Consider the following 27,947-nt stretch of genomic DNA (forward strand, 5'->3'; position numbering starts at 1 on the left):
CTTCTCCTGGACACCTACCTCCTTCCGAATGCCCTCCTTCCCCTGGACACCTTCCCCTACCCGTCCCCTTCACTGATCATCTGTAGCAGACCATGGTATTCTGAAGCAGACCCAAAACATCAGTGGAGACTTCCCACCTACTGTCCACTGATTCGTGGCAGAGCCATGTGTAGAACGCCAGCTATGTCCCTCCAATGTCAGCGATCTGAGCAAGGCCCTAAAAGTAAGTCCCGACCTCTGCATGTCACACTTGCTGAGATATGTTCCGGGCCAGCATGCTTTCCCACCAGCATAATGGTAGATTCGACAAATTGTGTTCAACTGGCCTCCAGCAGGATTCACGTTCCACCATGGCGGACATTATCAGATGATCCTGCTGTTGTTTCATGCTGGTATTAAACCGATTTCTGCCCCTCACGCCAAATTCATACTCTCCCACCAGCCATCAATGGGACCAGACAATTCCACCCTGAGTAAATTGAGCTTATTTGGAGTTTAGAAGAATGAGAGCCATTGGTGAAATCACATTCTGAATACTCTGCAGTTTTGGTCTCCTTATTTAAGGAAGGATGTAAACTCATTAGAAGTGGTTCAGTGGAGGTTTACTAGATTACCCTCGCTGCTACCTCATCAAAAACTCAAGCAAATTAATTAAACACAATTTGCCTTTAACCAATCCATTCTGGCTTTAGTTAATTAATCCACTTTCGTCCAAGTGACTTTTAATAATTCTCTTGAATTATTGTTTCTATAAGCTTTCCCGCCACTGAGACACTCATACACTCATGGAGACTAATGAACTTTAAGCACAGCACAGCTAGCCTATCTAATACAACCTCTTTATCGATTTTAGCGCATTGAATATCTTGGCTACCTCCTCTTTCATTATGACTTGGGCAGCACCACCTTCTTTGGTAAATGCAGATGCAAAGTACTCATTTAGTACCTTAGCCATGTCTCCTTCTTCTCCATATATAAAACTCCTTTTAGGACCCTAACCATCCCCACTCCTTCCTTTACCACCCTTTTGTATGTCTCACTCTCTTTCTTATTTATTTGTGCTATCTTCCCCCTTATGGGAATGTACTTGCTTGCATCCAATAAATCTCCTCTTTAAAAGCTGCCCATTGTTCAGTTCCAGTTGCCTGTCAGTCTTTGATTCCAAAGGCCAGATCATTCTCACTTTAATGAAGTTGACCCTCCCTCACTTAATTATTTTTACCCTGGATTACTCCTTGTCCATTTCCATAGCTAACCTAAACCTTATGACACAATGGGTATAGTCCCACTGATGTTGATCCATTTGACCCACCTCATTCCCCAGAACCAGATCCAGCAGTTCCCCCTTCCTCATTGGACTAGAAACAAACTGACGTAGAAAATTCTTCTGCACAGTGTCCAGAAGTTCTTGCTCCTTTCTGCATTTTACACTATCACTTTATTGATTAAAGTCCCCCATTATTACCGTTTATAATTCTTGCACCTCTTTATAGTTTCCTTGCAAATTTGCTTCACTATCTCTTTACCACTAGCTGGTGGCCTAATACATGTATTAGGTTTCAGAAGACAGTGAGGGGCTGTGTGGATACTTGCATCAGGATCTGGGTGAAAGTGCCACTATATTCACTTTTCCTGCCCTGCTAAGGTTAGTATACTATTTTTAGCACTGAATCTACAAGCATGGCACCACACTTGGTAGTTGACCTCGTCTGAACTGCCAGTCACACCCTCTTCAAGTCAGTAAGGAACAATATCTTCCCTGTGACACCTTACAATCGCCAGCATTATATTCAGGGAGGTGTCACCAAAACATAGTGCAGCCTTTGAGCTTCTTGACTCCATTCCGTTAATTCTTCTATTGTGCTTCAAACTGCAAAATCCATGCTTAGACTATGCCTTTAAACACTTGAGTTGAAATCAACTTGGTGTGTCATCATTGCTCCCACTCACACCATTGGTTGGGAAGCCTGGAAATACTATGGCGATATCAGCGGTTGGATTAAAAGGTACACTATACTTGCTTCAAGTTTCCTGTATCCTACTAGAAGCCTTCACTCCTAGCTGTCAGGAATTTAAAATGCAGCACCGGGAAACCTATACTGTATGTGACCTGGAGCTACCGTTCATCAATCCATCCACCTGAATCTGTTTTAGGACACTGCCTTTCCAGTTGTGTTGTAAAGAAAAAAGTGGTCTGTTTTAAGTAGGCCAGTTTCCACAATCATTCTGCAGTCATTGTTAGTATAGAACTTGATTCCTTATATGCAGATGCGGATTCAATATTTGTAATATTCTTTGTGACATTTAAATCCACAGCTCTATGTTACATGTCTGAAGGGGCTCCATCCTGCACTCATTCACTTTGAACTCCTCTTTCTTGCTGTACTAGTTGAGAAATCAGCCAGGAGGTTCTCTACCACAAACCTATCTTCACTGGTCAATATACTACTGGGATTCCTATAGTTCCAAGCACTATAAGATTGGTCTTATCCACAACCTCCTAAATAGGGCCTGAGCCATTTGCTTACTGTGTAAGCTTGATGCTGAAATAGGGCACACCAAAGCCATCCTGTGGGATCTCTACCCTGATCAGATCATTTCACGCCGTTTATTGCACAAACTCATGAATAGGCCTGACGCCACCACTTTCAGTCCCGAAATGTGCCCAGTTGACTTCAGGTTACCCTGTAAGGGTAAAGTGTATCAAAAATTGAGCAACAAGGGAAGCTAGCTGTTGCATGCTGCTACTATGCAGTGTATTCTCCACTAATAAGAATGCTACCATCAAGCCAAAAAGATGTTCTGCCTATCACGCAAATGTGTAATGTAGTATATGAATTTCAGTGCTGATGTGATGCTAGGAATGTAGGTTATACGTCCCAAAGCTGGCAGATCATATCAAATAGCATTTCCCTTTTGGCCGTTCACAACAGGCAAGGTACTGACCGTACCCAACCAGCCATGCTTGCAAAACTCAAAACAGTGTCCAAAATGAGATGTGATTCCACAATTGGACAACATTTGCTAAACAATCCTGAGTGTACTAAGAATTACACTGACAACCAATTTAAGATTATCAATCAGGCTCATAGTGTGGCTTACTTACAGGTGCTAGAAGCTACATATATTAATATACAGAGCCCAATCCTTCTCAGACAGAACATGTACACACATTGTGTTCTTTTTTCAAACAAACAAAATAGGTGACAGCCATTCTCTGGTTCATTCCCTTGACCAATCAGAGTCAACCTGCCTAGTTTGAATTTAAACAAATCTGGGTAGTTAATTGTCAGTCATCAGTTAACTGGTGTCTTCTCCATGGCAATACCTCTACCAATCAGAGTCCACTTGCCAACCAATCAATTCTCTTTTCATGCAGTATAAATTGTTGTTCCCTTTACATTTGCTATTACAAATTGTCCTGACGAGTGCAAGATGAAAAGCTTCAACAATATGTGGCTGTTTTCAGCAATAATCATTCTGTATTGGCTGAACGTGGCAGAATAAGTTGATAGGACTATTAAAAAAGCACACAGGACCCTGGGCTTTATAAAAAGAGGTACTGAATACAAAAGAAAGGATGTCATGCTAGACCTTTAAAAATCATATGTTCTCTGCTGGGGCATGTGTCTAATCTTGGCACCATACTTTGGGAAGAATGTTAAGGCCTTGGAAATGGTGCAAAGGAGAATCACTGGACTGGGATGAAGAACTTCAGTAATGAGAGGCTGGCAAAATAGGGTTGAGAAGGTCAGGAGAGATTTAATAGAGGTTTTCAAAATAGTGGAAGTTTTTCATAGAATAAATAAGAAGAGATTCTTCCCATTTGGTCAGTGATCAGACATCACAGATTTAAGGTAATTGGCAAAAGAACCAGAGCAGAGATGATGGGAAAAATTTTAATTAGTGAGCTGTGGTGACCTAAAATACACTTACTGAAATTGGTGGAAGCAGATGTAATAATAACTTTCTAAAGGAAATTGGCTGGAACTTGAAGGGGGAATATTTTCAGGGTTATGGAGAAGGGCAGTAAGTGAAACTAACTGGACCACACTCTCACTGTGGAATTTTATCAACCACAAAGAGGCAGTTTTGGAGGCATGGTGGGAGGTTTAGAAAAATGTTCATCAAGTCACCTACCCAGCACAATCCAGCCTCTGAGCAATCTTACTGGAGGTTGGGTCATACCAGAATGGCTACCCACCTGACAGCGACAGGGAGCTAAATAATGGCAATTAAGTGGCTAGTTGGTGCAGATTAGTGCTGTGATCTACCAAATGGTGGATGGACACCATACTGAGGTAGAAATCCAATGAATGTCCAGACACGTTCTCCCAGAGGCAGGTTGGAGGCCAATGTTACCTCCTTTAAGCTCCCAACCCCTCACCCGAGCTGCATATGCCAGAAGGACACAGCTGCGACCAACGGATATCCTATGCATGGGAATCCCCCCACCGACTATAATGATGGCATGCAAATGTGGCCACACTTTATTTTTAAACATTCATACTTACTCAGAGGGTGACTCCGTTTTGAGGCATCTCATGGTCCCCACCTACATCGGCAGTGTTCACCATAGTCTGGGCACTCCCATTGATACACCTGCCTGAGCAGCCCACTCATGGTCCTCAATTCAATGGGACTCCCAGTGGTGGGCTTTAAATTGGGCCCCTCCAGGGAGATGATGCAGACAAGTGGACTTCAGAAACTATCTGGGTTGGGATCTGGAAAAGGGCCAAACCCTTGTTTAATACCTAATGAAAGCCAGCACAGATTTATTAAAAGCACATTACGTGCAAACATATGAATTAGGAACATGAGTAGGCCACTCGGTCCCTCGAGCCTACCCCACCATTCCATAAGATCATGACTGACCAGATTGTAACCTCAATACCACATTCTCGACTACCCCTGATAACCTTTTACCCACTTGCTTATCAAGAAGGTATATACTGCTGCCTTAAAAATATTCAAAGGATCTGCTTCAACCACCTTTTGGGGAAAAGAATTCCAGGGACTCACAACCCTTTGAGTGAAAAAAACTCTCCTCATCTCTATCCTAAATGAATGACCCCCTTGTTCTTAAGCAGTGACCCCAATGCTAGATTCTCCCACAAGAGGAAATATTCTCTCCACCTCAACCCTGTCAAGAACCTTCAGGAACGTATATGTTTCAATCAAGCCACCTCTTACTCTTCTGAACTCCAGTGGATAAAAGCCTAGGCTGTCCAACCTTTCTTCCTAAAACAACCACCCAATACAGGTATTACTTTAGTAAACCTTCCCTGAGCTGTTTCCAATGCATTTACATCCTTCCTTAAATAAGGAAACCAATATTATGCACATTACTCCAGATGTGGTCTCACCTATGCACTGTATAACTGAAACATAACCTCCCTGCTTTTATATTCAATTCCCCTCACATTAAACAATAACATTCTATTAGCTTTCCTAATTACTTGCTTTACCTGCAAAGTAACCCTTTGTGATTCATGTACTAGGACTCTTAGATCCCCCTGAATATCAGAGCTCTGCAATCTGTGACCATTTACATAATATGCTCCTTTATTGTTTTTCCTGCCAAAATGGACAAGTCCACACTTTCCCATATTATATTCCATTTGCCATGTCTTTGCCACCAGCTTAACCTATTTGTATCCCTTTGTTGCCTCGTGTCCTCTTCACATCTTACTTTCCTACCTATCTTTATATCATTAGAAAATTTAGTAACCATACCTTCAGTCCCTTAATCCAAGTCATTTATATAAATTGTAAAAAGTTGAGACCCCAGCACTGATCCCTGTGGCACACCACTCGTTACATCTCACCAACCAGAAAAGGACCCATTTATGTCTATCCTCTGTTTCCTGTTAGCTAGCCAACCAACACATCAACTATCTCACTAGTTACTTCTATTAAGACCTTAGGATGAGTTTCATCAGGATCTGTGGATATGTCAGCCCGCAGCTCCAACAACTTTTTCAGTGCTGCTTCCCTGGTGAGTGTAATTTTCCAGAGTTCCTCCCTCCCTTCCATTTCCCAATTTACAGGTATTTCTGGGATGTTAGCCGTATACTCTATAGTGAAGACCAATGCACGATACTGGTTCAATTCATCTGCCATCTCCTTATTTTCCATTATTAATTCCCCGGACTCACTTTCTATAAGACCAAAGCTCACTTTGTTAACTGTGCTCCTTTTAAAATATCTATAGAAACTCTTGCTAGCTAGTTAGCTTTCTCTCGTACTCTAATTTTTCCTTCATTATCAATATTTTTGTCATTCTTTGGTATTTTTTATATCCTGTCCAGTCTCCTGACCTGCCACCCATCTTTGTGCAAATTTATGATTTTTCTTTAAGTTTGATACTGTTTTTAATTTTTTTTTAGTTAACCACAGATGGTGGGTCCTCCCCTTGGAATTTTTGTTACTCGTTGGAATGTATCTATTTTGTATATTCTGAAATATTCCCTTAAGTGTCCACCACTGCATCTCTATTGACTTATCCCTTAACCTAATTTGACAGTTCACTTCAGCTTCAGTTACTTGCCACTTGTCCAAGTCTTGCTGCATTTGGACATGGACTGCTTCGGAGGAGTCGTGAATGGTGTGGAACATTGTGCAATCATTAGCGAGCAACCCCACTTCTGACCTTATGGTGGAAGGAAAGTCATTGATGAAGCAGTTGAAGATGGTTGGGCTGAGGACACTATCCTGAGAAAATCTTGCAGTGATGTCCTGGAGCTGAGATAACTGACTTCCAACAACCACAACCATCTTCCTTTGTGCTAGGTATGACTCCAACCAGTGGAGACTTTTCCCCCTAATTCATATTGATTCCAGTTTTGATGGGCTCCTTGATGCCACACTTGGTCAAATGCTGCATTGATGTCAAGGGCAGTTACTCTCACCTCACCTCTGGAGTTAAGCTCTTTTGTCCATGTTTGAACAAAGGCTGCAATGAGGTCAGGAGCTGAGTGATCCTGGCAGAACCTGGCTTCCTGACTGCCCCCACCAATCCCACATGCCAAGGGTAAAATTCTGCCCATAATTACATTTTGACTGAGATAAAGTATCCAGAAGGAAAGGGGTCCTTTTTAAATTAACCCTGTTGCAACCAACCGAAGGAGCTGAATAAATGAAGGGAGCTAACTCATCCCTCCTCACCTGGGAGCATAACAATTTGATGTACCTCATCCGAGATCATAACAAATTGAGTGAACCTCACCCAGAGACCTGCCGTAACACTATGAAGGCATTAGAGAAGATGCAGAAAAGATTTATGAGAATTGTTCCAGGGTAGCATGACTTCAGTTATGTGGATATATTGGAGAACCTGGGACTGCTTTCCTTAGAGAAGTGAAGGTTGAGAGGAAATTTGATAGAGATGTTCAAAATTATGAGGGATCTAAATAGACTAGCTGGAGAGAAACTTGGTGCAAGAGTCAAGAACTAGAGGATACTGATTTTAGGCATTTGGCATAACAGCCAAAGACAACAGGAGGAAATACTTATTACTGCAGTGAATGATTAGGACCTGGAATGCACTGCCTGAGAGGGTGTGGTGGAGATAGATTTAATTGTGGCTTCCCAAAGGGATTTGGATAAACACCTAATGAGAAAAAAAATTGCATGGCTACAGAGAAAAGGCAGGAGAGTGGGACTATCTAATTTGTTCTGGCAGAGAGCTGACACAGACTCGATAGGCTGAATGGCCTCCTGTTCTGTAATCATTTCATGATTTTTGTCTATGATTCTATAATGATTCTATGATTCTGTCAACACTCCAATAAAATGTCTGTATTGGTTAAGCAGACATTATAGAGCAGAAATGACCACTGGAAATAATCAAGGATGAACATTTGAATTGTCATATGATGTTTCTCTCTCTGCTACTTTAACAGAGACGTTAACCTTTTCATAATAAATGGGTTATCTTTTTGTCAAAAGAATGGTCAGAGGAATGTTGCCTGACTGTTTTGAACATTTTCCCACTGTTGTCATGATCAGTAATCTTGGTGCTAAAATCTGCTGGATTATTTGCAATAGCATTTTCTTTTCCATTTTAGTACTAAATTAGAACTGAAACATTTTCAGGGTTCAATGCAGTTGCCACAAAGTTCAGCCATTACATCACCAATCATATCACTATGTATTCCACTGTTAACGTGAGTTATAACTCCTTTTCCCAAGTGGCAGAGTTCCTGTAAGTGAAACCTAAACTGGTAACAGGCAATGCAAATGGTGCTTCAGCTATTTGTAATTCATTTTTTTTATACTTATTTAATTCCATTCCAATTTTAGTTCTTGAAACAAACTGACATCACACCACTTATTTGCAATTACAAGGTCTCCATCTTTTAACTCATGCACCCTTCAAGAGATTTCCAGAATTGCATCTTTGACAAGAGTCTTTATACTAAAGTATTGCTGTCTAGCTCACAGAACTGAAGTGCGACATAATGCGTCATTTTACGAAAGACAGGCCACGTATACCTCCTAAAAAGGGCTATAACTGGGTTTTAATTGAGTTCTTTTGTTAACAATTTACAGATAGTCCATCTAGTAGGTTAATATTTGCTTAAAAGTATGGCATTACACAGACTCCTTACTTTCACTAAAAGGTTCATATAATACTGTTCATTCTTTCCCTTTAGATGAATTTTGTTTCCTGACAAGGCATTGAATTGTATCAATAACTTATTCTAAACACTGGAGCAATACTTGAATATGTTAATAAAATGCATTTGTTTTGGACACAGTTTGTTTAGAATATTACCTGGAAAAATATTTTAAAAAGCGGCTACTGCCACTCCCTGTATAGCTCCAGCTGAAATATTCATCACAAGTATGGAGGGCTCAAGCTAATTGGAGGTAATTTGCAAACTAACTCTCTTTTTGGAAACTTGTTGATCAGCATTATTGTTATATTTATTTTATTATCGCTGAGTAAGTTAAGTGAAAGGTCACGACCCATAGTGCAGGACATCATTAGAGTTAAATATAATAGGATTTAGAATGAAATAAAAATATAAAGGGCTGATTTTCCGGCTGACCTGTGGGTGGCGGAGCCCGTACATCAGCATGTAAAATGTCACGCGCTGACGTCACGCGAGCGTCCCACCGTCAGCGCACGGCATTGCAATATTTCGGTGGGTGGGCACGCTCAGTTCACCCGCCATTAATTGAAGGGCTCATTAAGGCACCTAACTTGCCAATTATCCAGGATGTTGGGAGGCCTGTGCGAACTTCGGGTTGGCGCATGGGCCCAACAGGCAGGCGGGTAGGAGATTATTTAAGAAAACTTTTGCAATGTCGGGATATGTGGACTCAGAGGGGTTGTTCATGTTTTACATTAAGTTATAATTGATGAAAGCGTTTAAAAGTTGCCTGTGTGATTGTTAGTAGCTCTCATCGATGTCCAAGAGGTTTTTGTGTAATTTGAAACCAGTCAGCAAGACAGCATTCTTTTTCAGCCTTGCAGCTTTCCGGAGGCCTCCATTTAGCCTGGGGCTATGGGTTCTGACCTCTCCAGTAGAGGCAGCTTCCCTGAGGAAGAAGGGAGGGATAGAATTAGGAGGAAGCCAGGACTGAACAATCAGCCTCCAGGGAGCCACCTTTGGGAGGCCAGGCGCAGGCACAAGGGGTGCAGGGCCAAGAGGTTGTCCAAGATGCAAGGGGCCACAGACAACGCCACTATCCTGCTGCCAGGGCATACAGGTGGTGAAGCAGCTACCTCAATATGACTGAGGTGCAGTGTCGAAGGAGGCTCCGACTCTCAAGGGAGACAGTCAACTATATCTGTCAGGTGATTGGCCCTGAGATCTCCCCTAACTGGGAGGGTGAACAACCCATGCCAGCAGCTCTGAAGCTCACAGTTGCCCTCCACTTCCATGCCTCTGGCTCCTTCCAGGGCTCGATGGGTGATCTTTGCAGTGTCTCCCAATCAGCTGTCTACACTTTTGTCAAGCAGGTTACAAACGCTCTGTTCAGATGGGTATGCACCTTCATCCACTTCCGCTGTGACCAAGCAAGTCAGGCACAGCGAGCCAGAGGCTTCACAGCCATTGCTGGCTTCCCCCGTGTCCAGGGTGCTATAGGCTGCACACATGTGGCCATCAAGGCACCAGCAGGTGAGCCCGGTGCCTTCATCAACAGGAAGGGCTTCCACTTCATGAACATACAGATAGTGTGTGATCACAGGATGCAGATTTTACAAGTCTGTGCAAGGTACCCAGGCAGCTCCCACTATGCCTACATCCTCAGACACTCCCAGGTGCCAGAGCTCTTCAGTGCTCCGGCTCGGCTGGATGTTTGGCTGGTGGGTGATAAGGTCTATCCCCTGCAAAGGTGGCTCATGACGCCACTACGCCATCCAAGAACAGAAGCTGAGCAACGGTACAATAGGAGCCACGGCACCACAAGGGCTGTGGTGGAGAGAGCCATCGGTCTTCTCAAGATGCGCCTCCATTGCCTGGACCGCTCAGGGGGCACTCCAGTACCCCCCAGATCGCGTCTCTGTGATCGTGGTAATCTGGTGAGCCCTGCATAATCTTGCGCTGGAAAGGGGGGGATGGAATTGATGATGAAGACCTTGACGCTTTGGATGAGGCTGCACATGATGAATCCAGCAGTGCCTCAGAGGATGAGGAAGCACAAGGCAATGATGAGGGGCAGCACGCCGACCCACTACTACACCAAGGAGGCAGGGACAACCGGGACAATTTAATCCAAAGAATCTTGAGCTAGCTCCACACACATGGATCAGCAAGACCAGCATTGCCTGGCACTTCCACACGTGGCACTTAGGTGCTAGATCTTTCACCTTATCAGCTGCAAATAAGGCCTTAGTACAGAAACATCAATGTTCACTCAAGCACTCATGACAATTATGTGAAAAAGAAAAAGCACCACAATGAAAAGACCCTCCACCATGGTAACAAAAGTGGACTTTATTCTGTCCACAATTAAAGCACACATAATTATTTCACAATGACAGAAAAATGGGTCCCTATTCTAAGGCCAACACAAAAGCACCAGTGACATACTTGGGGAGTGCCTAAGGTACCTTATGCTTACGTTTTTGGGTGCTACGTCTAGGTGCCGCCCCATCGCTCGGAATGGCTTGAGAGACAGCCTGCTGACTCTCGTGTCCTATTGGGCTCGATGACCTTGTCAGGAGTCCTCTGGCCCGTGGAGCCTGTGATGGCCCCACTTGAGAGGGAGTGGCCAGTTCCTGAACTGGCATCTCCCCAGTTGTTGCAGCCTCAACGGAAGAAACGTTGACTGGCAGAGGGGTGGAGGAGCTGCTGCCCCCATCCAGAGCACCCTGAGAGGAGCTTGCAGCAATGACTGGCAGCTGCTGTGCCGACATGGGGTCCAAATCTACCTCCCTGCTCACCGCAGATGCATGGGCAATGAGTGCCGGCGCTTGGTGTGCACAACATCTCCCACAATGGGAAAGACCACCTTTAGCCAGAACCACTGTGAGGGCTTGCAGGTCAGAACGTATTCCAATCATATTTTGATCCATTTGGTGGAAGCCCCTTTCTACAAGAGTCGCCAATCTCTCATTGAAGGCATCATGATGCTCTGCCCTGAGGGCGGAACCTTCAAGGGCACTCTGCCTAGACTCATCCATCGCAGAGAGTAACTGAACCATTCCCTCATGCAACCCTGCCAGATGCAAACGCACTTCTTGCCACCTTTCCTGCAGCTGCTGCAATGGGGACAACTCCAGAGGCATGGCACCAGTACCAGACTCAGCATGTGCCTCGTCCCCTGCAGCCCTCCGGCTGCTGGAGCCATCAGCACTCTCTGCCCCTACCATCTCCTCCAGCGATTGTGAAGTGCCCTCTGCACTGTGACCGGGACACTAGCCAACGGTAAAGTCCCCACCGAGGTGTGTGTGTCTGCATTGGTGCCTGGCTGGCTGAAACGATGTGCCGCAGGTTGCACTTGGTGGCCCTCAGGTGTGGAGGGGGTGCTGCAGGGTCGAGGTGTAGGTCACTCTGGTTGTGATGCTGAAATTAACAACAACGACAGTGCTTCAGTTAGCGTACATTCAGTTCAACCTTTCATCCCTTTCCCTCCCAGCCTCATTAGTCATTCACCCTTAAAGACCCTAAGGAGAACATTGGTGAGGTGAAAAAGAGTCAAGATGAACCCCAAACATTAAACGCACATGCAGACAGGCTGGTCAGATGGTCTCATGAATGCCACATGGCTTGTTATGAACTATAGGATTGGGGAAATTGCAGGGGCACCCGACCTGGATGCATTGTTGGTTGGACAATTGCAGGGCCGAGGAAACATCTCAAACTGTTGTGACGTTTGCCGTTGATCACAGGAGATTGAGAGGTCACATTATTGGCCTTCATTCCGTAAGGAGGGGCATAGACCGGGTGGTCAGAAGGCAACATTTCCCCTTGGCGCAGGAATGAGTAACATGGTGGCATTCATCTAAGTTGAGTGCCATGAGGTTCACAGCTGAGGTGCTGAGGACCTTTTGGACAGAGTAATGTGGGGCGCACTGGCTGAAAGGGTGGTGGAGTCCCGAACCCCCTCAGATGGAATAAGTCTTTGGCTGTGCAGCAGCGATCCAATGGCATGTTAGACCATGGTGATAGGGGTCACAAATGGGATAAGGTGACTTTGGAAGGTGGTAGAGATGCGATTCCTCAAGGGGACGAGGGTTCCTACTGTATGACCCACACATCAGAATGTCTCAGTCTGTGAATGAGCAGTGTTTCAGCATTAACGATTGCAGCAACCATCAGTGGTTTGGATGGTGGGCAGACAGAGTGGGTGGGACTGTGGACCTCAAATACCTGCCCGCCGGACCCCAGCCTCACCGGCCCCGGCTGCCCTGGCCTCCTGACTGCTGCCCAGCTCCATGGCCTACTCCTCAAAGAGTGTGAGGCGCTCCTGGGCACTGTGGTTACTTTTTGCCTGCAAAACAGAGAAGAGGATTTATTAGTGCTGATCGCTCATGTACTCTGCACACACACACCGCACCCCAACCACAGTGGCCAATCTGAGGCCTCCAGTGGCTCCTGTCCATACTACTGGTGATCAGTCCCCAGAAGCTAGTACGACTGGTCCCAAACCCCTCCCCCAATGGTCCCCTTGGACACATTCAGCATCCATCACTTTGAATAGCACACTGGTCCTAGCACTCATGGCAAGGAGGAGCAAAAAGGTGCGACGCCAATGCCAGCAGATGGAACTAACCCAAAGGACCTTGAGGCACCCCTTGGACCATCTCATTACCATCAATATGACATGTGTTGGAGTTCTGAGTATGTGTTTAGTGGCCTCCCCTGCAGGTTGCCCCCAGACTACTCAAATACCACAAAGACCAACATATGTTGCGGGGAGAATCCTTCTTCTCCTCAACCACTAAGGCTGGTGTAAGCATGGTCAGAACCCATTTGCCCATCCAGCATGCAACAGATGCCCTCTGCAGTAATGACATCAAGACATGGTGGGGGGGTTAAAGGCTAAGGCTGCCTTTTGGGTCAAATGGCCAAGACATACATGGTACTCACCTGTCCGGAGCGCAGCAAATCATTGAATCGTTTTCAGCACTGTGTGCCAGTGCGCTGGACGTCATCATGGGTGCTTACAGCCTCACCCACCTCCTCCCATGCCTGGGTGGTGACATGGGGGGCCCTCCTCCTCCCATCCTCAGGATACAGAATCTGATGCCAGTTTCACACCTCTTGCAGGAGGACAGTAAGGCATGCATCGGAAAACCTGGGGGCACAGTGGCCCCCACTGGCCTCTCCTGCAGCCTGTCCCCCTCCTCCTCCTCCACTTCCTCCTCTGCCCTCTTTGGAGCATTTCTACCTCTCTGAGTGGCCATGGTGCACTGCCTCAAGCAGGCTGCCTGGCCACTCTTTAAACAGGCTGCCAGGTCCCCATTGGAACCAGCAGTCTGAGGCTGCCCACCCCCACGACTATTTTACCGTTCTCCACGGGAGTTGCCTTAATTGGCCCACCCACGGAAAATGGTGGCGCAGCCCATTTCACCAGCGGCAATCGGCCGCCCACCCACCGCCGAGTTGGTCGGGCCCACCCGACCGACAAACATAAAATTCTGGCCAAAATGTTGAAGGTACTCAGCGGTTGTAGCAGAGAGAACAGATGGTTTAGCACTTTGGGTTTGGGTCCAACTTAAGTGTTCTGTTCTTGTTTCAGATATCCAGCATTTGAAGAGTTTTTTTTGGATTTTTGTTCATAGGATTTAAGATTAAATATTTAGACAATGATTAGACAAATTAGGTTTAGTTTGAAAAGCTTGTAAATTGATGGAAAAGAAAGCTGGAAGAGGTACCGAGATTTTCAATTTTGAGATTTTGGGAGAAAGATCTAAAACAGAGGACAGTGCAACTAGTCTGATTTTAGCACAGAGAAGCTGCAGAGAGGAGGAATCAGTGTATTACAGAGTAGGAGGAACAGGAAGGAAGAGAAGCATTCAGCACAATAAAACGGATATAACAGAAACACGAACTCATGAATAATATATTGTGACCTTGTTATTTCCAAGTAGCCAAATGTGACTATTCCTTCAATAAATGTGAAATAATTATAGCACATTTACCAATCCGTTAGTGAGGGTGCCATACATATTGACTCGACAGCAAACCACTGGTAAAATCAAAGGGTTGAAATCAAATAAAGCCATAAACTCCATGGCATGATAAAAAATATCAGTGAATCTAAGGCTTTAATTCTATTTGTCAATTGTTATTGTTATAAACCATTCAATTTACAGTTTATGATGTCATTCAAATACCCCAAATATAATTACAACATCTAATCACTTCCTGGATACCCATTAGTCTCTATTTAATGTTGCTTGCCAAAGGTAACCTGATAAAAATTACAGAATCTGTTCTATAATCTGCTTTTAAGATTAATTATACTCTGTCTGACATCTCACAGCTCTATTTCCAGCTTCAATCCACATCTTGAATCTTATGTCAAAGAAACAGACCAAAGAGTGCAGCAGAGAGTGAGGAAAACTAATTTTCAAACAATGATCCAGTATCTTACATTCGGAAAGATTACACACTCTTGAACCTTAATTTAAGACAATTCTAATATTGGTCATGTGATTATGATAATGAACTTAACCTTTGCCTAAATCAATTCTATCACCTATGTCCCTCCATTAGAAGGCGGTATACAGCCTTCTTCTCACTCAGAAGGATAGACTATCCTTGACTGGTGTATCAACCACAAGAAGTCCAAATACAGATTCTGCATTTGGAGATTTACTCCATTTGCCGTTATTGGCATTATATTCTGTTAATCCATCTATTGCCAATCTCACATTTCAATATTTGTGAAACCTTGCCACTAAAACTGGCGGCGCCCCCGCCAACTCAAATCTCTGGGAGCCCCAAAGGAAATAAGTCCCTAATTGGCAGCAGGAAGACTGCCCCTGGGGTTCACTACTCCACAGTGGACATTTAATTGCAGAGCTTTCCCCAGAAGGATGGAAAGCCAGCCCCTGAGACCTGCTGGTCAATCAGAGGCCGGTAAAACTGTACTTTCTTCAGGGATCCGGAATGATCCCTGTTGAAGGCGGGGTGTGAGGGTGTGATTGGGGGCACAGGGAGGAGGGTGGAAAAGGGTTCCGAAGCAAGGGTAGAGGGGTTGGCTCTCCACCGACCCACCCCCTTCCTACCCATCCCTTCCCAATGCTGGGCCCCCCCAATCAGTCCACTGTATCCCTTTGAATAAGCAAAACCCCATTGAAGGCCGCAGGCAAACCCAACAAGATTTCTTTGTTGGACTCCCCGCATTGCAAATTCCCGCCTGCCGCTGGCTGAGTACCGGACTTAATCGGGGAGAGGAAGCGGGCTCCCCACTCAGCACCATCCTGCCCAAACAAACACGCGCCTGCTTCCAAACTCACCCAAATTTTCCATTACTGTTTGAATGATATTTATTAAAATTAATCATTGCTATTTAAAGATGAATTTGTCATGGCAATTTAATACACAGGATGTTTTAACGTTCTTCCATTTATTCCATTTTCATCAATTAATTCAAGTTGTAAATTCCAATAAAATATCACTTATTCTCCAAACTTATGCTTTAAAACGGGCTTTGGCTAACGACATTGTTTCTGTAACAGTTCGATCCAGGGGGAATATGAAACTAAAGAACAGCAGACACCTTACAGACTTCTGTCATTGACTGAAGAAATCTTTAATTGTTATTTTCATCATAATTTCTCAATGTAAGCCAATTAAGCAACCAATCAACCTGACAAAATCATTTGGAGACAATTAAGGGGACTAGAGGTCCTTATTAATTAAGCCCTGAAATAAAAGTGTTTTATTAGACTGAAATAGAAGAGGTAAGAGGGTTGACATTTCAAAGGGCAGGCATGGGAATAACTTGGTGTATGTTTAGGACCAATGCTAGCACAGGCTGCCTTGTTGAGCAACTAGTGAGCCACACCATTCGTTAAAACATTTCCTGGAAAATAAAATATAGTAAATGTAATCTTCTCCTGTTCTGTAGCTAAATTTAGTTAAAACACTTATTAGTGGAACTTCACAGTGATCACTCTTATTTGACATAATGGCAAAAGTAGCACCATGAAATAAAACATGTGTTATGAAGCGGCAGATGATGTGTGCCAAGCAGATCAAATCCTAGAGGGAAACTTGATAACGCAGTCACAACGGTTTTGCAATTTGTATTTTATTTTGTTATGCATGCTCTGAATTCAGTTATAATAAGTCCATCAAGTCTCTAGAGATTTTTTACAAAACTATATTAAACATTTATTAACAAAAGAAAAGATTTCAAGCACATACTTAGATCTACAAATTACTACTAAAATAACTCCTAAAACCCCTAATTATTCTGGCTTACAGTTATACCCCATTAAGGCAAAGTAAAAAATAAATAGATTTTAAACAGATCCAGGAAAACCACCACAATAGCCTGGACAGTAGCATTCAAAGTGGCTTTTCCCAGCCTCGGTTTCTGTAGACAACAACTTAATGCACAAATATTGAAGGCTTTTCACACTTCTGGTAGATCTTACAATGCTTCCCTCTGTGACACATAGCCTCATTCTCCTTTGTACATGTTTCTCTCTTTTAATGCAAATTCCATTGATCTCGTATGTCTTTGGAACTTTACCTTTCTCATAATATAAATGGTGCTGATATTGTCAGTAACCTTTGGGAAAAATAAGCACACTGCTTGGCCTAGCTTCTTTAGCTAGGTTTAACATCTTACCATCTCTTGGAAATTCAAACTACCCTAATTTATCTAAAAATGCAAATTCTCCTCATCTCACATTCTAAAACTTCAGCCATGTTTACATATTTAGCATTTCAAACCTAGCTTCTTTTAATAAGTCAAAGCCTCCAGACCAGATGTCTCCAATTCAATTAAGTCTCATGCACGCACACACACACAGAGACACACACACAGACAAACAATCCAAACCCCACTATTAACCTACTGGTACAATAAATCACAATAATATTATGAGGATTATTATACTTTCATGACACATGAAAAAATATCTTGTTTTTAATTTAGGAATACAGAGAATAAGACCATAAGACACAGGAGGAGAAATTAGGCCATTCGGCCCATCGAGTCTGCTCCGCCATTCAATCATGGCTGATAGGTTTCTCAGCCCCATTCTCCAGCCTTCTCCCCGTAACCTTTGATCCCCTTACCAAACAAGAACCTACCTATCTCGGTCTTAAGTACACTCAATGACCTGGCCTCCACAGCCTTCTGTGGCAATGAATTCCAGAGATTCACCACTTTCTGGCTAAAGAAGTTTCTCCTCATCTCTGTTCTAAAAGGTCTTCCCTTTACTCTGAGGCTGTGCCCTCAGGTCCTAGTCTCTCCTACTAATGGAAACATCTTCCCCACATCCACTCTATCCAGGCCTTTCAGTATTCTGTAAGTTTCAATCAGATCCCCCCTCATCCTTCTAAGCTCCATCAAGTATAGACCCAGAGTCCTCAAACATTCCTCATATGTTAAGCCTTTCATTCCTGGAATCATTCTTGTGAACCTCCCCTGGACCCTCTCCAGGGCCAGAATATCCTTCCTGAGATACGGGGCCCAAAATTACTCACAATATTCTAAATGTGGTCTGACCAGAGCCTTATAAAGCCTCTAGTCCTCTCGAAATAAATGCCAACATTGCATTTGCCTTCCTAACTACTGACTCAACCTGCAAGTTAACCTTAAGAGAATCCTGGACTAGGACTCCCAAGTCCCTTTGCACTCCAGATTTCTGAATTCTCCCCCCATTTAGAAAATAGTCTATGCCTCTGTTCTTCCTACCAAAGTGCATGACCTCACACTTCCCCACATTGTATTCCATCTGCCACTTCTTTGCCCATTCTCCTAATCTGTCCAAATCCTTCTGCAGCCTCCCCGCCTCCTCAATACTAGTTGTCCCTCCACCTATCTTTGTATCATCTGCAAACTTAGCCAGAATGCCCTCAGTTCCTTCATCTAGATCATTAATGTATAAAGTGAAAAGTTCTGGTCCCAACACTGACCCTTGCGGAACTCCACTAGTCACCGGCCGCCATCCTGAGAAGGACCCCCTTATCCCCACTCGCTGCCTCCTGCCAGACAGCCAATCTTCTATCCATGCTAGTACCTTGCCTCTAACACCATGGGCTTTTATCTTACTGAGCAGCCTCCTGTGCGGCACCTTGTCAAAGGCCTTCTGGAAGTCCAAGTAGATTACATCCATTGGCTCTCCTTTGTCTAACCTACTCATTACCTCCTCAAAGAATTCTAACAGATTTGTCAGGCATGACCTCCCCTTGATGAAACCATGCTGACTTTGCCCGATTTTACCATGCACTTCCAAGTATTCTGAAACCTCATCCTTAATAATGGACTCTAGAATCTTACCAATCACTGAGGTCAGGCTAATCAGCCTGTAATTTTGCCTCACTCCCTTTATAAACAGGGGGGTTACATTAGCGATTTTCCAGTCCTCTGGGACCCTCCCTGACTCCAGTGATTCCTGAAAGATCACCACTAACGCCTTCACTATCTCTTCAGCTATCTCCTTCAGAACTCTGGGGTGTAATCCATCTGGTCCAGGTGATTTATCCACCTTCAAACCTTTCAGTTTTCCTAACACCTTCTCCTTGGTAATGGCCACCATACTCACCTCTGCCCCCCGACTCTCTTGAACTTTGGGGATGTTACTCATGTCTTCCACTGTGAAGACTGACGCAAAGTACCTATTCAGTTCCTCCACCATTTCTTTGTTCCCCACTACTACTTCTCCAGCATAATTTTCCAGTGGCCCAATGTCCACTTTTGCCTCTCTCTTACCCTTTATAAATCTAAAAAACTCTTTCAACCTTCTTTTATATTACTGGTTAGTTTACCCTCATGTTTAATCTTCTCCCTCCTTATTTCTTTTTTAGTTGTCCTCTGTTGGTCTTTGTAGGCTTCCCAATCCCCTGGTTTCCCACTGCTCTTTGCCACATTGTATGCTTTCTCTTTAGCTTTTATGCTGTCCCTGACTTCCCTTGTCAGCCATAGTTGCCTTGTCCTCCCTTTAGTATGCTTCTTCTTCCTAGGGATGAATTTTTGCTGTGTCTCCCAAATTATCCCAGAACTCCTGCCATTGTTGTTCCACTGTCTTTCTTGCTAGGCTCATCTCCCAGTCAATTCTGGCCAGCTCCTCCCGCATGCCTCTGCAGTTGCCTTTATTCAACTGCAATACGGTTAAATCTGATTCCAGCTTCTTCCCTTCAAATTGCAGGGTAAATTCTATCATATTATGGTCACTTCCTCCCAAGGGTAATTTCAGAGAACTCAAATTATAGCTTTAACTAAGACTATCACCTAAAAGTCATTTAGTAGTTCTGTCAGAAGAATGTTAAGATCCATTCACCCAAAAGAATTTCAAATCATGCACTTTAATCCAGTACAGTCAAATATCATTGGATCGCTCCTGAAGAGAACCTTGCATCGTGGATCACATGACCTTGGGGGCGGTGAGGATAGAAAAGAAATACATCATCATGAGGATCTTGTAAAGCCTTCTAGCCAAGTAATTCCGATGGCTAGAGGGAGGTTATGTCCCAGACCAAAGTTTACACTCAAACAAAGCAACAAACTACTACAAAACAATATTGAAAAGGCTAATCAGTATATCAAGTTCATTCCTTTCAAATAAGCCATATAAAACTTGCAGGGCCACGAGTTCTCCCTAACTTATTTAATCTGCACATGGAGCTCAGTAACTATGGATGGAATCTCCCAGCACATAAAACCATTAAAAAGCCAGGAAAAATAACAAACTACAGCTATCCATCTAAGAATGGAATCTGTAAGGGATAAAGCCATAAATGCTGGAAATCTGAAATAAAAAGCACAAAATACGGGAATTAAACAATAAATCAGTCAGTAAGTAAACAAGAAAAGATAGGTCAATATTTTAGGTAAAACTAAACTCTGCAGATTTTTTCTCAAATATTTAGTTACAGTTAATCCAGTAGCACAGAATGCACTTACAGTCAGCATCCACATTACAATAGGGACCCAAAGATGGACCGCAATAAATAAAGCACCCACATAAAATGGAAGCAGTGTCATGGGTATTTAAAAGTAATACCAAGAAGTGAATACAAGCCAATAGTGTAATCTTGAGGCTGAGATTAAAGTTCTAAAAGACTCAACCTACATTTTTGTGGTTTGTGACATCACATGAACATTTCAATTTAGTGCACATCAGGGACGTAATTGAGAAGTTCAGTCAATGCCATGGAAAGCACAAGAGCAAAGATTGTGTTTTATGACCAACATTTTAATTCCAAGATTAGACTGCAGGCTTGAAATCATCCCTTGCTGTGGGTTATTATGTATAATGTATGGTATTTTGTTTCCAAGTGCCCATTTTCTTTTACATAATGAAACGCATTTAACAAAAATGTGACTGAAATGGACCAGCATAACAGCAGTCATTTTCTTGTATCGGTACCCAAGAGTAAAGGGCATAAACATTAGATTTCTATAACTGTATGGCATATACATAATAAAAGCAACTAAAGCTACCATATATTCCTGTTCCTATTACTTATGTTTTTATGTTCTTATGTATGAAGAACACATTAATGACACTCAAAGCCAATGAGAAAGAGCTCTTTCTAACTTCCAAATCTGTTGTGGCTTTTCATAAGTTTTTAGTAGGTAATTTAAGTGACAATAGTCCATCATTGTGGCCCCAAGAAATTAAACAGTTCTAAGAGTGAGGCATTATAAAATCGAAAATGTTTAACAGCAGTGACATCTGGTGGCAATAGCCTATAGGTGCAGTTTTCTACAGAATCCAATCATTTTCTTGTAATTTTCAATATGGTTTCTGCATCATCTGCCTGCCTGTTAAGTGGGCAATAAACAGATGCAATTACACTGCCTGCTGTCATGTCTATTAATTAAACAATTGGTTTCAATGTAATTTCACTGCAGCTACAATAAACAAGCTTGGCCTAAATAGCCAAGTGGTTATGGTACTGGGTTTGTAACCCCAAGAGCAAGAGTTCAAATCTCACAATGGCAAACTATGAAACAATGTAACTTCATCTGAAACAGATGGAAACGGGTTTGTACTCGAAAGAGCTACAATAAACAACCATGCTTGGCCTAAATAGCCAAGTGGTTATGGTACTGGGTTTGTAACCCCAAAAGCAAGAGTTCAAATCTCACAATGGCTAACTATGAAACAATGTAACTTCATCTGAAACAGATGGAAATGGGCTTATACTCGAAAGAGTTACAATAAACAACCAAAATAAGTAACTGGGTGCCTCCACCCAGGGCAGACACCCTGATTTCATCAAAAGTTCACAGGATCTGGGTACGGGACCACATATAGCAAGCCCTTCAGATTTCAGTTATTGGATGAGACATTAAACCAAAACCCATCTGCTCTCTCAGGTTAACATTAAAGGTCCCACAGCACCATTTCAAAGAAAATCAGAGGAGTTCTACCCAGTGTCCTGGCCAATAATTATACCCATTCAGCATCTCTAAAACAGATTATGTGGTCATTAGCACATTGCTATTTGTGAGAGTTAGTTGGGCACAAAATGGCTGCTGCATTTCCTACATCATGACAGTGACAATATTGCAAAAATATTTATTGCAGAAAAGGCATTTTTTGTCAAAGCTTTTTGTCTTGCACTCATCAGGACAATTCTCAAGAAAGTAACAATGTCAGGGGAAACAATATGTTTACACTATATGAGAAGAGTGCTGATTGGTTGGGCTCTGATTGGTGGAGGTGTTGCCATGGAGAATGCACCAGTTGGTGCTGGCTGACAGTTAACTGCTGAACAATGTTTGAAATTTAACTCATGCAGCTTGACTGATTGGTCAAGACAATGCCTTGGAAATGAATCAGCAAATGGCTGTTACTTATTTTGCTGGAAAGAGTGTAATGTTCTTTCTGTCTGCAAATAACAGGGCCCTGTGTATTAATATATGCAGCATCCAGCACATACCTAACTGACAATCTTAAACTGGTTGTCAGCAGAATTCTTAGCACATTGAGAATTATTTGGCAAATATTGTCCAATCATAGAATCACGTCTAATATTGGACACTGTTTTGGGTTTACACTGGCTCTGAAATTCATACGCCATATTACTCATTTGTGTGATAGGCAGAATGTCTTTTTGGCTTGATGGCAGCATCCTGTTAGTGGCAAACACCACTTGTGTTTCTACTGCACAGTAGTAGCTTGAAACAGCTAGCTTCACCTGTTGCTCAAATTTTTGAGATACCTTACCCTTCCAGGGTAGCCTGAGGTAGACTGGGCACTTTTCACGGCCAAAAGTGATGGCCTTAGTCCTGTTCATAAGTTTGCACAATATACAGCGTGAAATGATATCATCTGCCAGAGGGTTCTCTACCACGGTCTACCACAAGCCTATCTTCATTGATCAATACACGCATTGCCACTCTTACAGTTCCACACATTTTAAGATTGACCTTATCAGCAACCTCGTAAATTTGCTCATCATGCAAGCTTGATACTTGATGAAACTGGGCACATCAAAGACATCGTGCAGGACAATGGCTACCCTGATCAGATCATTTCACGCTGTATATCACGGCTGTATGTCCCAAAGACTGACAGATCGTATCAAACAGCATGTTCGCAAGGGGCAAGTTACAGACCGTACCCAGCCAGGCCATGTTTGCAAAACTCAAAATAGTGTCCAAAATTGATGCGATTCCGCAATTGAACAACATTTGCTAAATAATCCTCAGTGTGCCAAGAATTACACTGACAACCCATTTAAGATTGCCAGTCAGGCTCACAGTGTGGCACATTTGCATGTACTGGAAGCTACATATATTAATACATAGGGCCCTGTCCTTTGCAGGCAGAAAGAACATGTACACACATTATGCCTGCTTCAGCTAAACAAAATAAGTGACAGCCATTTGATAGTTCATTTCCCAGGGCAATGTCTTGACCAATCAGATTTAAATTTCAAATATTGCTTGGCAGTTTACTGTCAGTCACCATGGTAACGTCTCTACCAATCAGAGTCCACTTGCCAACCAATCAGCATTCTCTTCTCATATAGTACAAATATGTTGTTTCCCCTGACACTGGTATTTTCTTGTGAATTGTCCTGATGAGTGCAAAATGAAAAGGTTCAACAAAAAATGTCTCTTTTTTTTGGCAATACTTAAATTCTGTACTACCAAACTGGCAATCGAAAATATTTCATTGGTTGTGAAGTAGGACATCCTAAGAAAATGAAAGGTGCTATATAAATGCTGATCTGTCTTTCTTATTTTCTTTCTTTGTCACCAGAAGAGGCTGCGGAGTAAAGTGTGGCTGACCTCAGAGGATCAGGCTTATGAAGAGCTATTTTGAGTAATCTGTCTGTAATATGGGATGTAAACAACATTTAGAGCCCAGGAAAGCAAAAATAGTTTCGATCTAAACATCTACATAGCAACAGCAATGTCCAGAGCATTTATGATTTTCAATCTTCACAGCTCAACTGTGTTTTTCTGTAAAGTCCTGACATACAAATGCACTTGAAAAGCAAAATTGTGTTTAAAGTATAATTATGACTCTTTATGGCAGTTCATAAAATCATTTAATTATAATTTATTATGTAAATTATTCATAATAGGCTACGTCAACAGCAGTATGTTATCAATCAGCCATTAGTAACATTTAAAATGGAAAATCTCAAGGTAATAATTCATGCAGTGAGATTACAGAAAGAAAACATTAAGGCTGAAGACCTGAATAACCCAAAGTATTCCATATCAGGAAATGGAATAAGCAGAAAGATTGCTTCAGGTAACTTGCCAACATTTTTGTTTTATGAAAGATAACTGTAGCATTCAAGTGACTCAATTATTGCTACAAAACATATGCCTTTAAAAGAACTTATGCACCTAAAAAATGAATATTCAATTTCAAGTAATCAGTCATACTGACATAATGATCCCCTTCACTCTGAATAATGTTCTAAATTTAACACAACCATTGCTCCATTGCGAAACCTAGGAAATGCAGCAAGAACAATTAGCTGCAACGTTTTTATATATTTAATCATGAACAATAAGATTTTAGAATTCAGAATCTGGCACTCTATACATTGCATCCTGCAAGATTAGGATCAAATTCAAGTGAACTCAAATAGTTCTTCGATTTCCTGATAAATAATCCCTTCTGGTTTAAAATTTTGAATATTTTTCAATACTCCTTTACCTTGGCTGCCTACTACTTCTAGGTGAGTGCCCATCAACTGCTCTCTCTCCCTCTCTTTTCCATCCTTCAAATTTGATCAAAGTTTGAAATTTGCAATTGCAGCCAAGAAACTTTGTTAGAGAAAAGTTTCTTCATACCTCTAGTACATGAACTCAATCTGCCCACAGTCAAGCAGTAGAGCTGTGAACTCTATTTAAACGGTGCAGGTTCATTTTTCAATCTCAACTACAACCAAACATGGCTGCACACTGCACATAAGACCATAAAACATAGGAGCAGAAGTAGGTCATTTGGCCCACAAGTCTGCTCTGCCATTCAATGAGATCATGGCTGATCTGCTAATCCTCAACTCTACTTTCCTGCCCTTTCCCCATAACCTTTGATTCCCTTACTGATTAAAAATCTGTCTATCTCAGCTTTGAATAAACGTAATGACCCAGTTCTACAGCCCTCTGTGGTAAAGAATTCCACAGATTCACTACCCTCTGAGAGAAGAAATTCCTCTTCATCTCTGTCTTAAATGGGCAACCCCTCACTCTGTGATAATGTCCTCTGGTCCTAGACTCTCCCACAACATTTACCCTGTCAAGCCCCCTAAGAATCTTATATATTTCAATAAGGTTGCCTCTCATTCTTCTAAACTCCAATGAGTATAGGCCCAACCTACTCAACCTCTCCTCATAAGAAAATCCCTCCATACCTGGGATCAACCAAGTGAACCTTCTCTTGGCTGCCTCCAATGCCAGTATATCTTTCCTTAAATAAGGGGACCAAAACTGTTCACAGTATTCTAGGTGTGGTCTAACTAGTGCCTTGTATAGTTTTAGTAAGACTTCCCTATTTTTATGCTCCATTCCCTTTAAAATAAAGGCTAACATTCCATTTGCCTTCCCTATTACCTGTTGAACTTGTATGTTAGCTTTTTGGGTTTCATGCACAAGGACTCCCAAATCCCTCTGCTCTGCAGCTTTCTGCACTCTTTCTCTATGTAAGTGATATTCAGCTCCTCTATTCTTCCTGCCAAAGTGCATAACCCCACATTTTTCCACATTATATTCCATCTGCCAAGTTTTTGCCCACTCACTTAACTTTTCTATATACTTCTGTAGACTTTTGTGTCATACTCACCACTTGCCTTCCTACCTATTTTTGTGTCATCCGCAAACTTGGCAATAGTACATTCATTTCCCTCATCCAAGTCATTAATATATATTGTAAATAATTGTGGCCCCTGCACTGATCCCTGTGGCACCCCACTAGTTACAGGTTGCCATCCTAAAAATGCCCCCCACCCCATCCCAACTCCCTGTCTTCTCTTAGTTAGCCAATCCTCTATCCAAGCGAATATACTACCCCCAGCACCTTCAATAAGTCCCACCAGCTTTTATAGCTTGGGCATTGCACTGTCAACTTGGTTCATGTGCTCGCACTCTTGGCTTTGAGTTAGAAGTAAACTTAAAAATAGATGGGATACTAGGCAGCGACAAATGGTCCCTTCTCCTCTGCAGCCTTGAGGAAGAGTCAAGCCAAGAAAAATAGGATGAACATTTCCTTTATCTAATGGCTATAAGGCAAAGAGAAGAGAAGAAAGTGCTGTTTAGGAATAAATGCTGGCCCAGCCAGCAAAGCCCACATCCCGTGAATGAATAAAAAAAAAAAAGAAGTTTCATCATCTCAGCCAGTTCCTATTTGGCAGTCAAAAATCCGATTACTGCCCTTTATTTACACTAAATCAGTAAATTAGATGAAAGAGTCCTTAAAGATGGCTGGTGCATAAAAGAGAAGTTTCACATGGCTCAGGCTGACACAGATTGCCGGTGTCAAGGAGAAAAATTTGTCCTGTGCAACTAGTTGTTATATCTGATGAAGAATTTCTTCATTTTTGCTTTCAGGTTTCCAAGAGTTGCTGTCCAGCCAGCCAGTGCGGCCTATGAAGAGCATGAACGGGAGCAGATGTCATGGAATAAAGGGTTAACTCTAATGATAGCTACTGAGCATGTGTGTAAGGAGCTATGTCACAGTGTGGTCATTCACTGAGAGGATATGAGTGTGAAGTTTCTCAAAGAGTAGCTCCAGTTTTGTCTTAGTCTTGGTTTAAACTTTGTATAAATAAACAGGCAGTATCAATGGCACCCCTCCTGGAAGTTGGTAAAAATAACATCCATTGACATTTCCCTGTCCAGTACTTGGTGACCTCTTCAAAAACACTCAATCAAATTTGGCAGGCATGACGTGTAAGTGACATTGGCAACATACCACAGTTTGCTTTGCTGCATCAGAGAGGTGACAGGAGACAGGACTTTATAATCTTCTCTCTTATTAGTGAAAGGCAGGAGGAGTGACACTTAGTTTTGCCAGCATAGAATTCCCAATGATGCACGGACCTTTGACTGCATGCATGTAGCTCTGTGGGTGGCACTTATTAACATGAAGATGTACTGCAAATCCAAAGGCTACCACTCCCTGAATGTGCAGTTGGTGTGCAACCATTTTTTATATTCATTCATGGGTTGCGGGCTTCGCTGGCTGGGCCAGCATTTATTGCCCAACCCTAATTGTCCTTGAGAAGGTGGTGGTGAGCTGCCTTCTTGAACTGCTGCAGTCTATGTGGTGTAGGTACACCCACAGTGCTATTAGGAAGGGAGTTCCAAGATTTTGACCCAGCAAAAGTGAAGGAACTTTTCAAGTCAGGATGGTGAGTGACTTGGAGGTGACCTTCAAGGTGGTGGTTTTCCCATTTATCTTCCGCCCTGTCCTTCCAGATGGTAGTGGTCTGCATGAATCTAAAAAGGTTACAATCAATAGCATGCAGTTAGTCAGTGATTCCCAAAACTGAATCATGTAGATCAGTTCCCATTACCCAAGATAAAAGCAAAATGCTGGAAATCGGAAACAGAAAATGCTGGAAAAACTCAGCAGGTCTAGCAGCATCTGTGGAGAGAGAAAAACAGGATTAATGTTTCAAATCCATATGACCCTTCTTCAGACCCATTACCCTAGCATCAGTCATAGTGCCGTTCTCCTTAAACAATCATCAGTGACATCCTAATTTGAAAGGGAAGGTCAATGGCAGGAATACCTCTTCAGGATCAAAGCTCTCATCTTCAGAAGCGGTTCATGGCTACCTTACGTCAGCTACCAGCTTAGGCTAAACACATACAGT

The sequence above is a fragment of the Carcharodon carcharias genome, chromosome 1, assembly GCF_017639515.1.
Source record: "Carcharodon carcharias isolate sCarCar2 chromosome 1, sCarCar2.pri, whole genome shotgun sequence".
NCBI lineage: Eukaryota > Metazoa > Chordata > Chondrichthyes > Lamniformes > Lamnidae > Carcharodon > Carcharodon carcharias.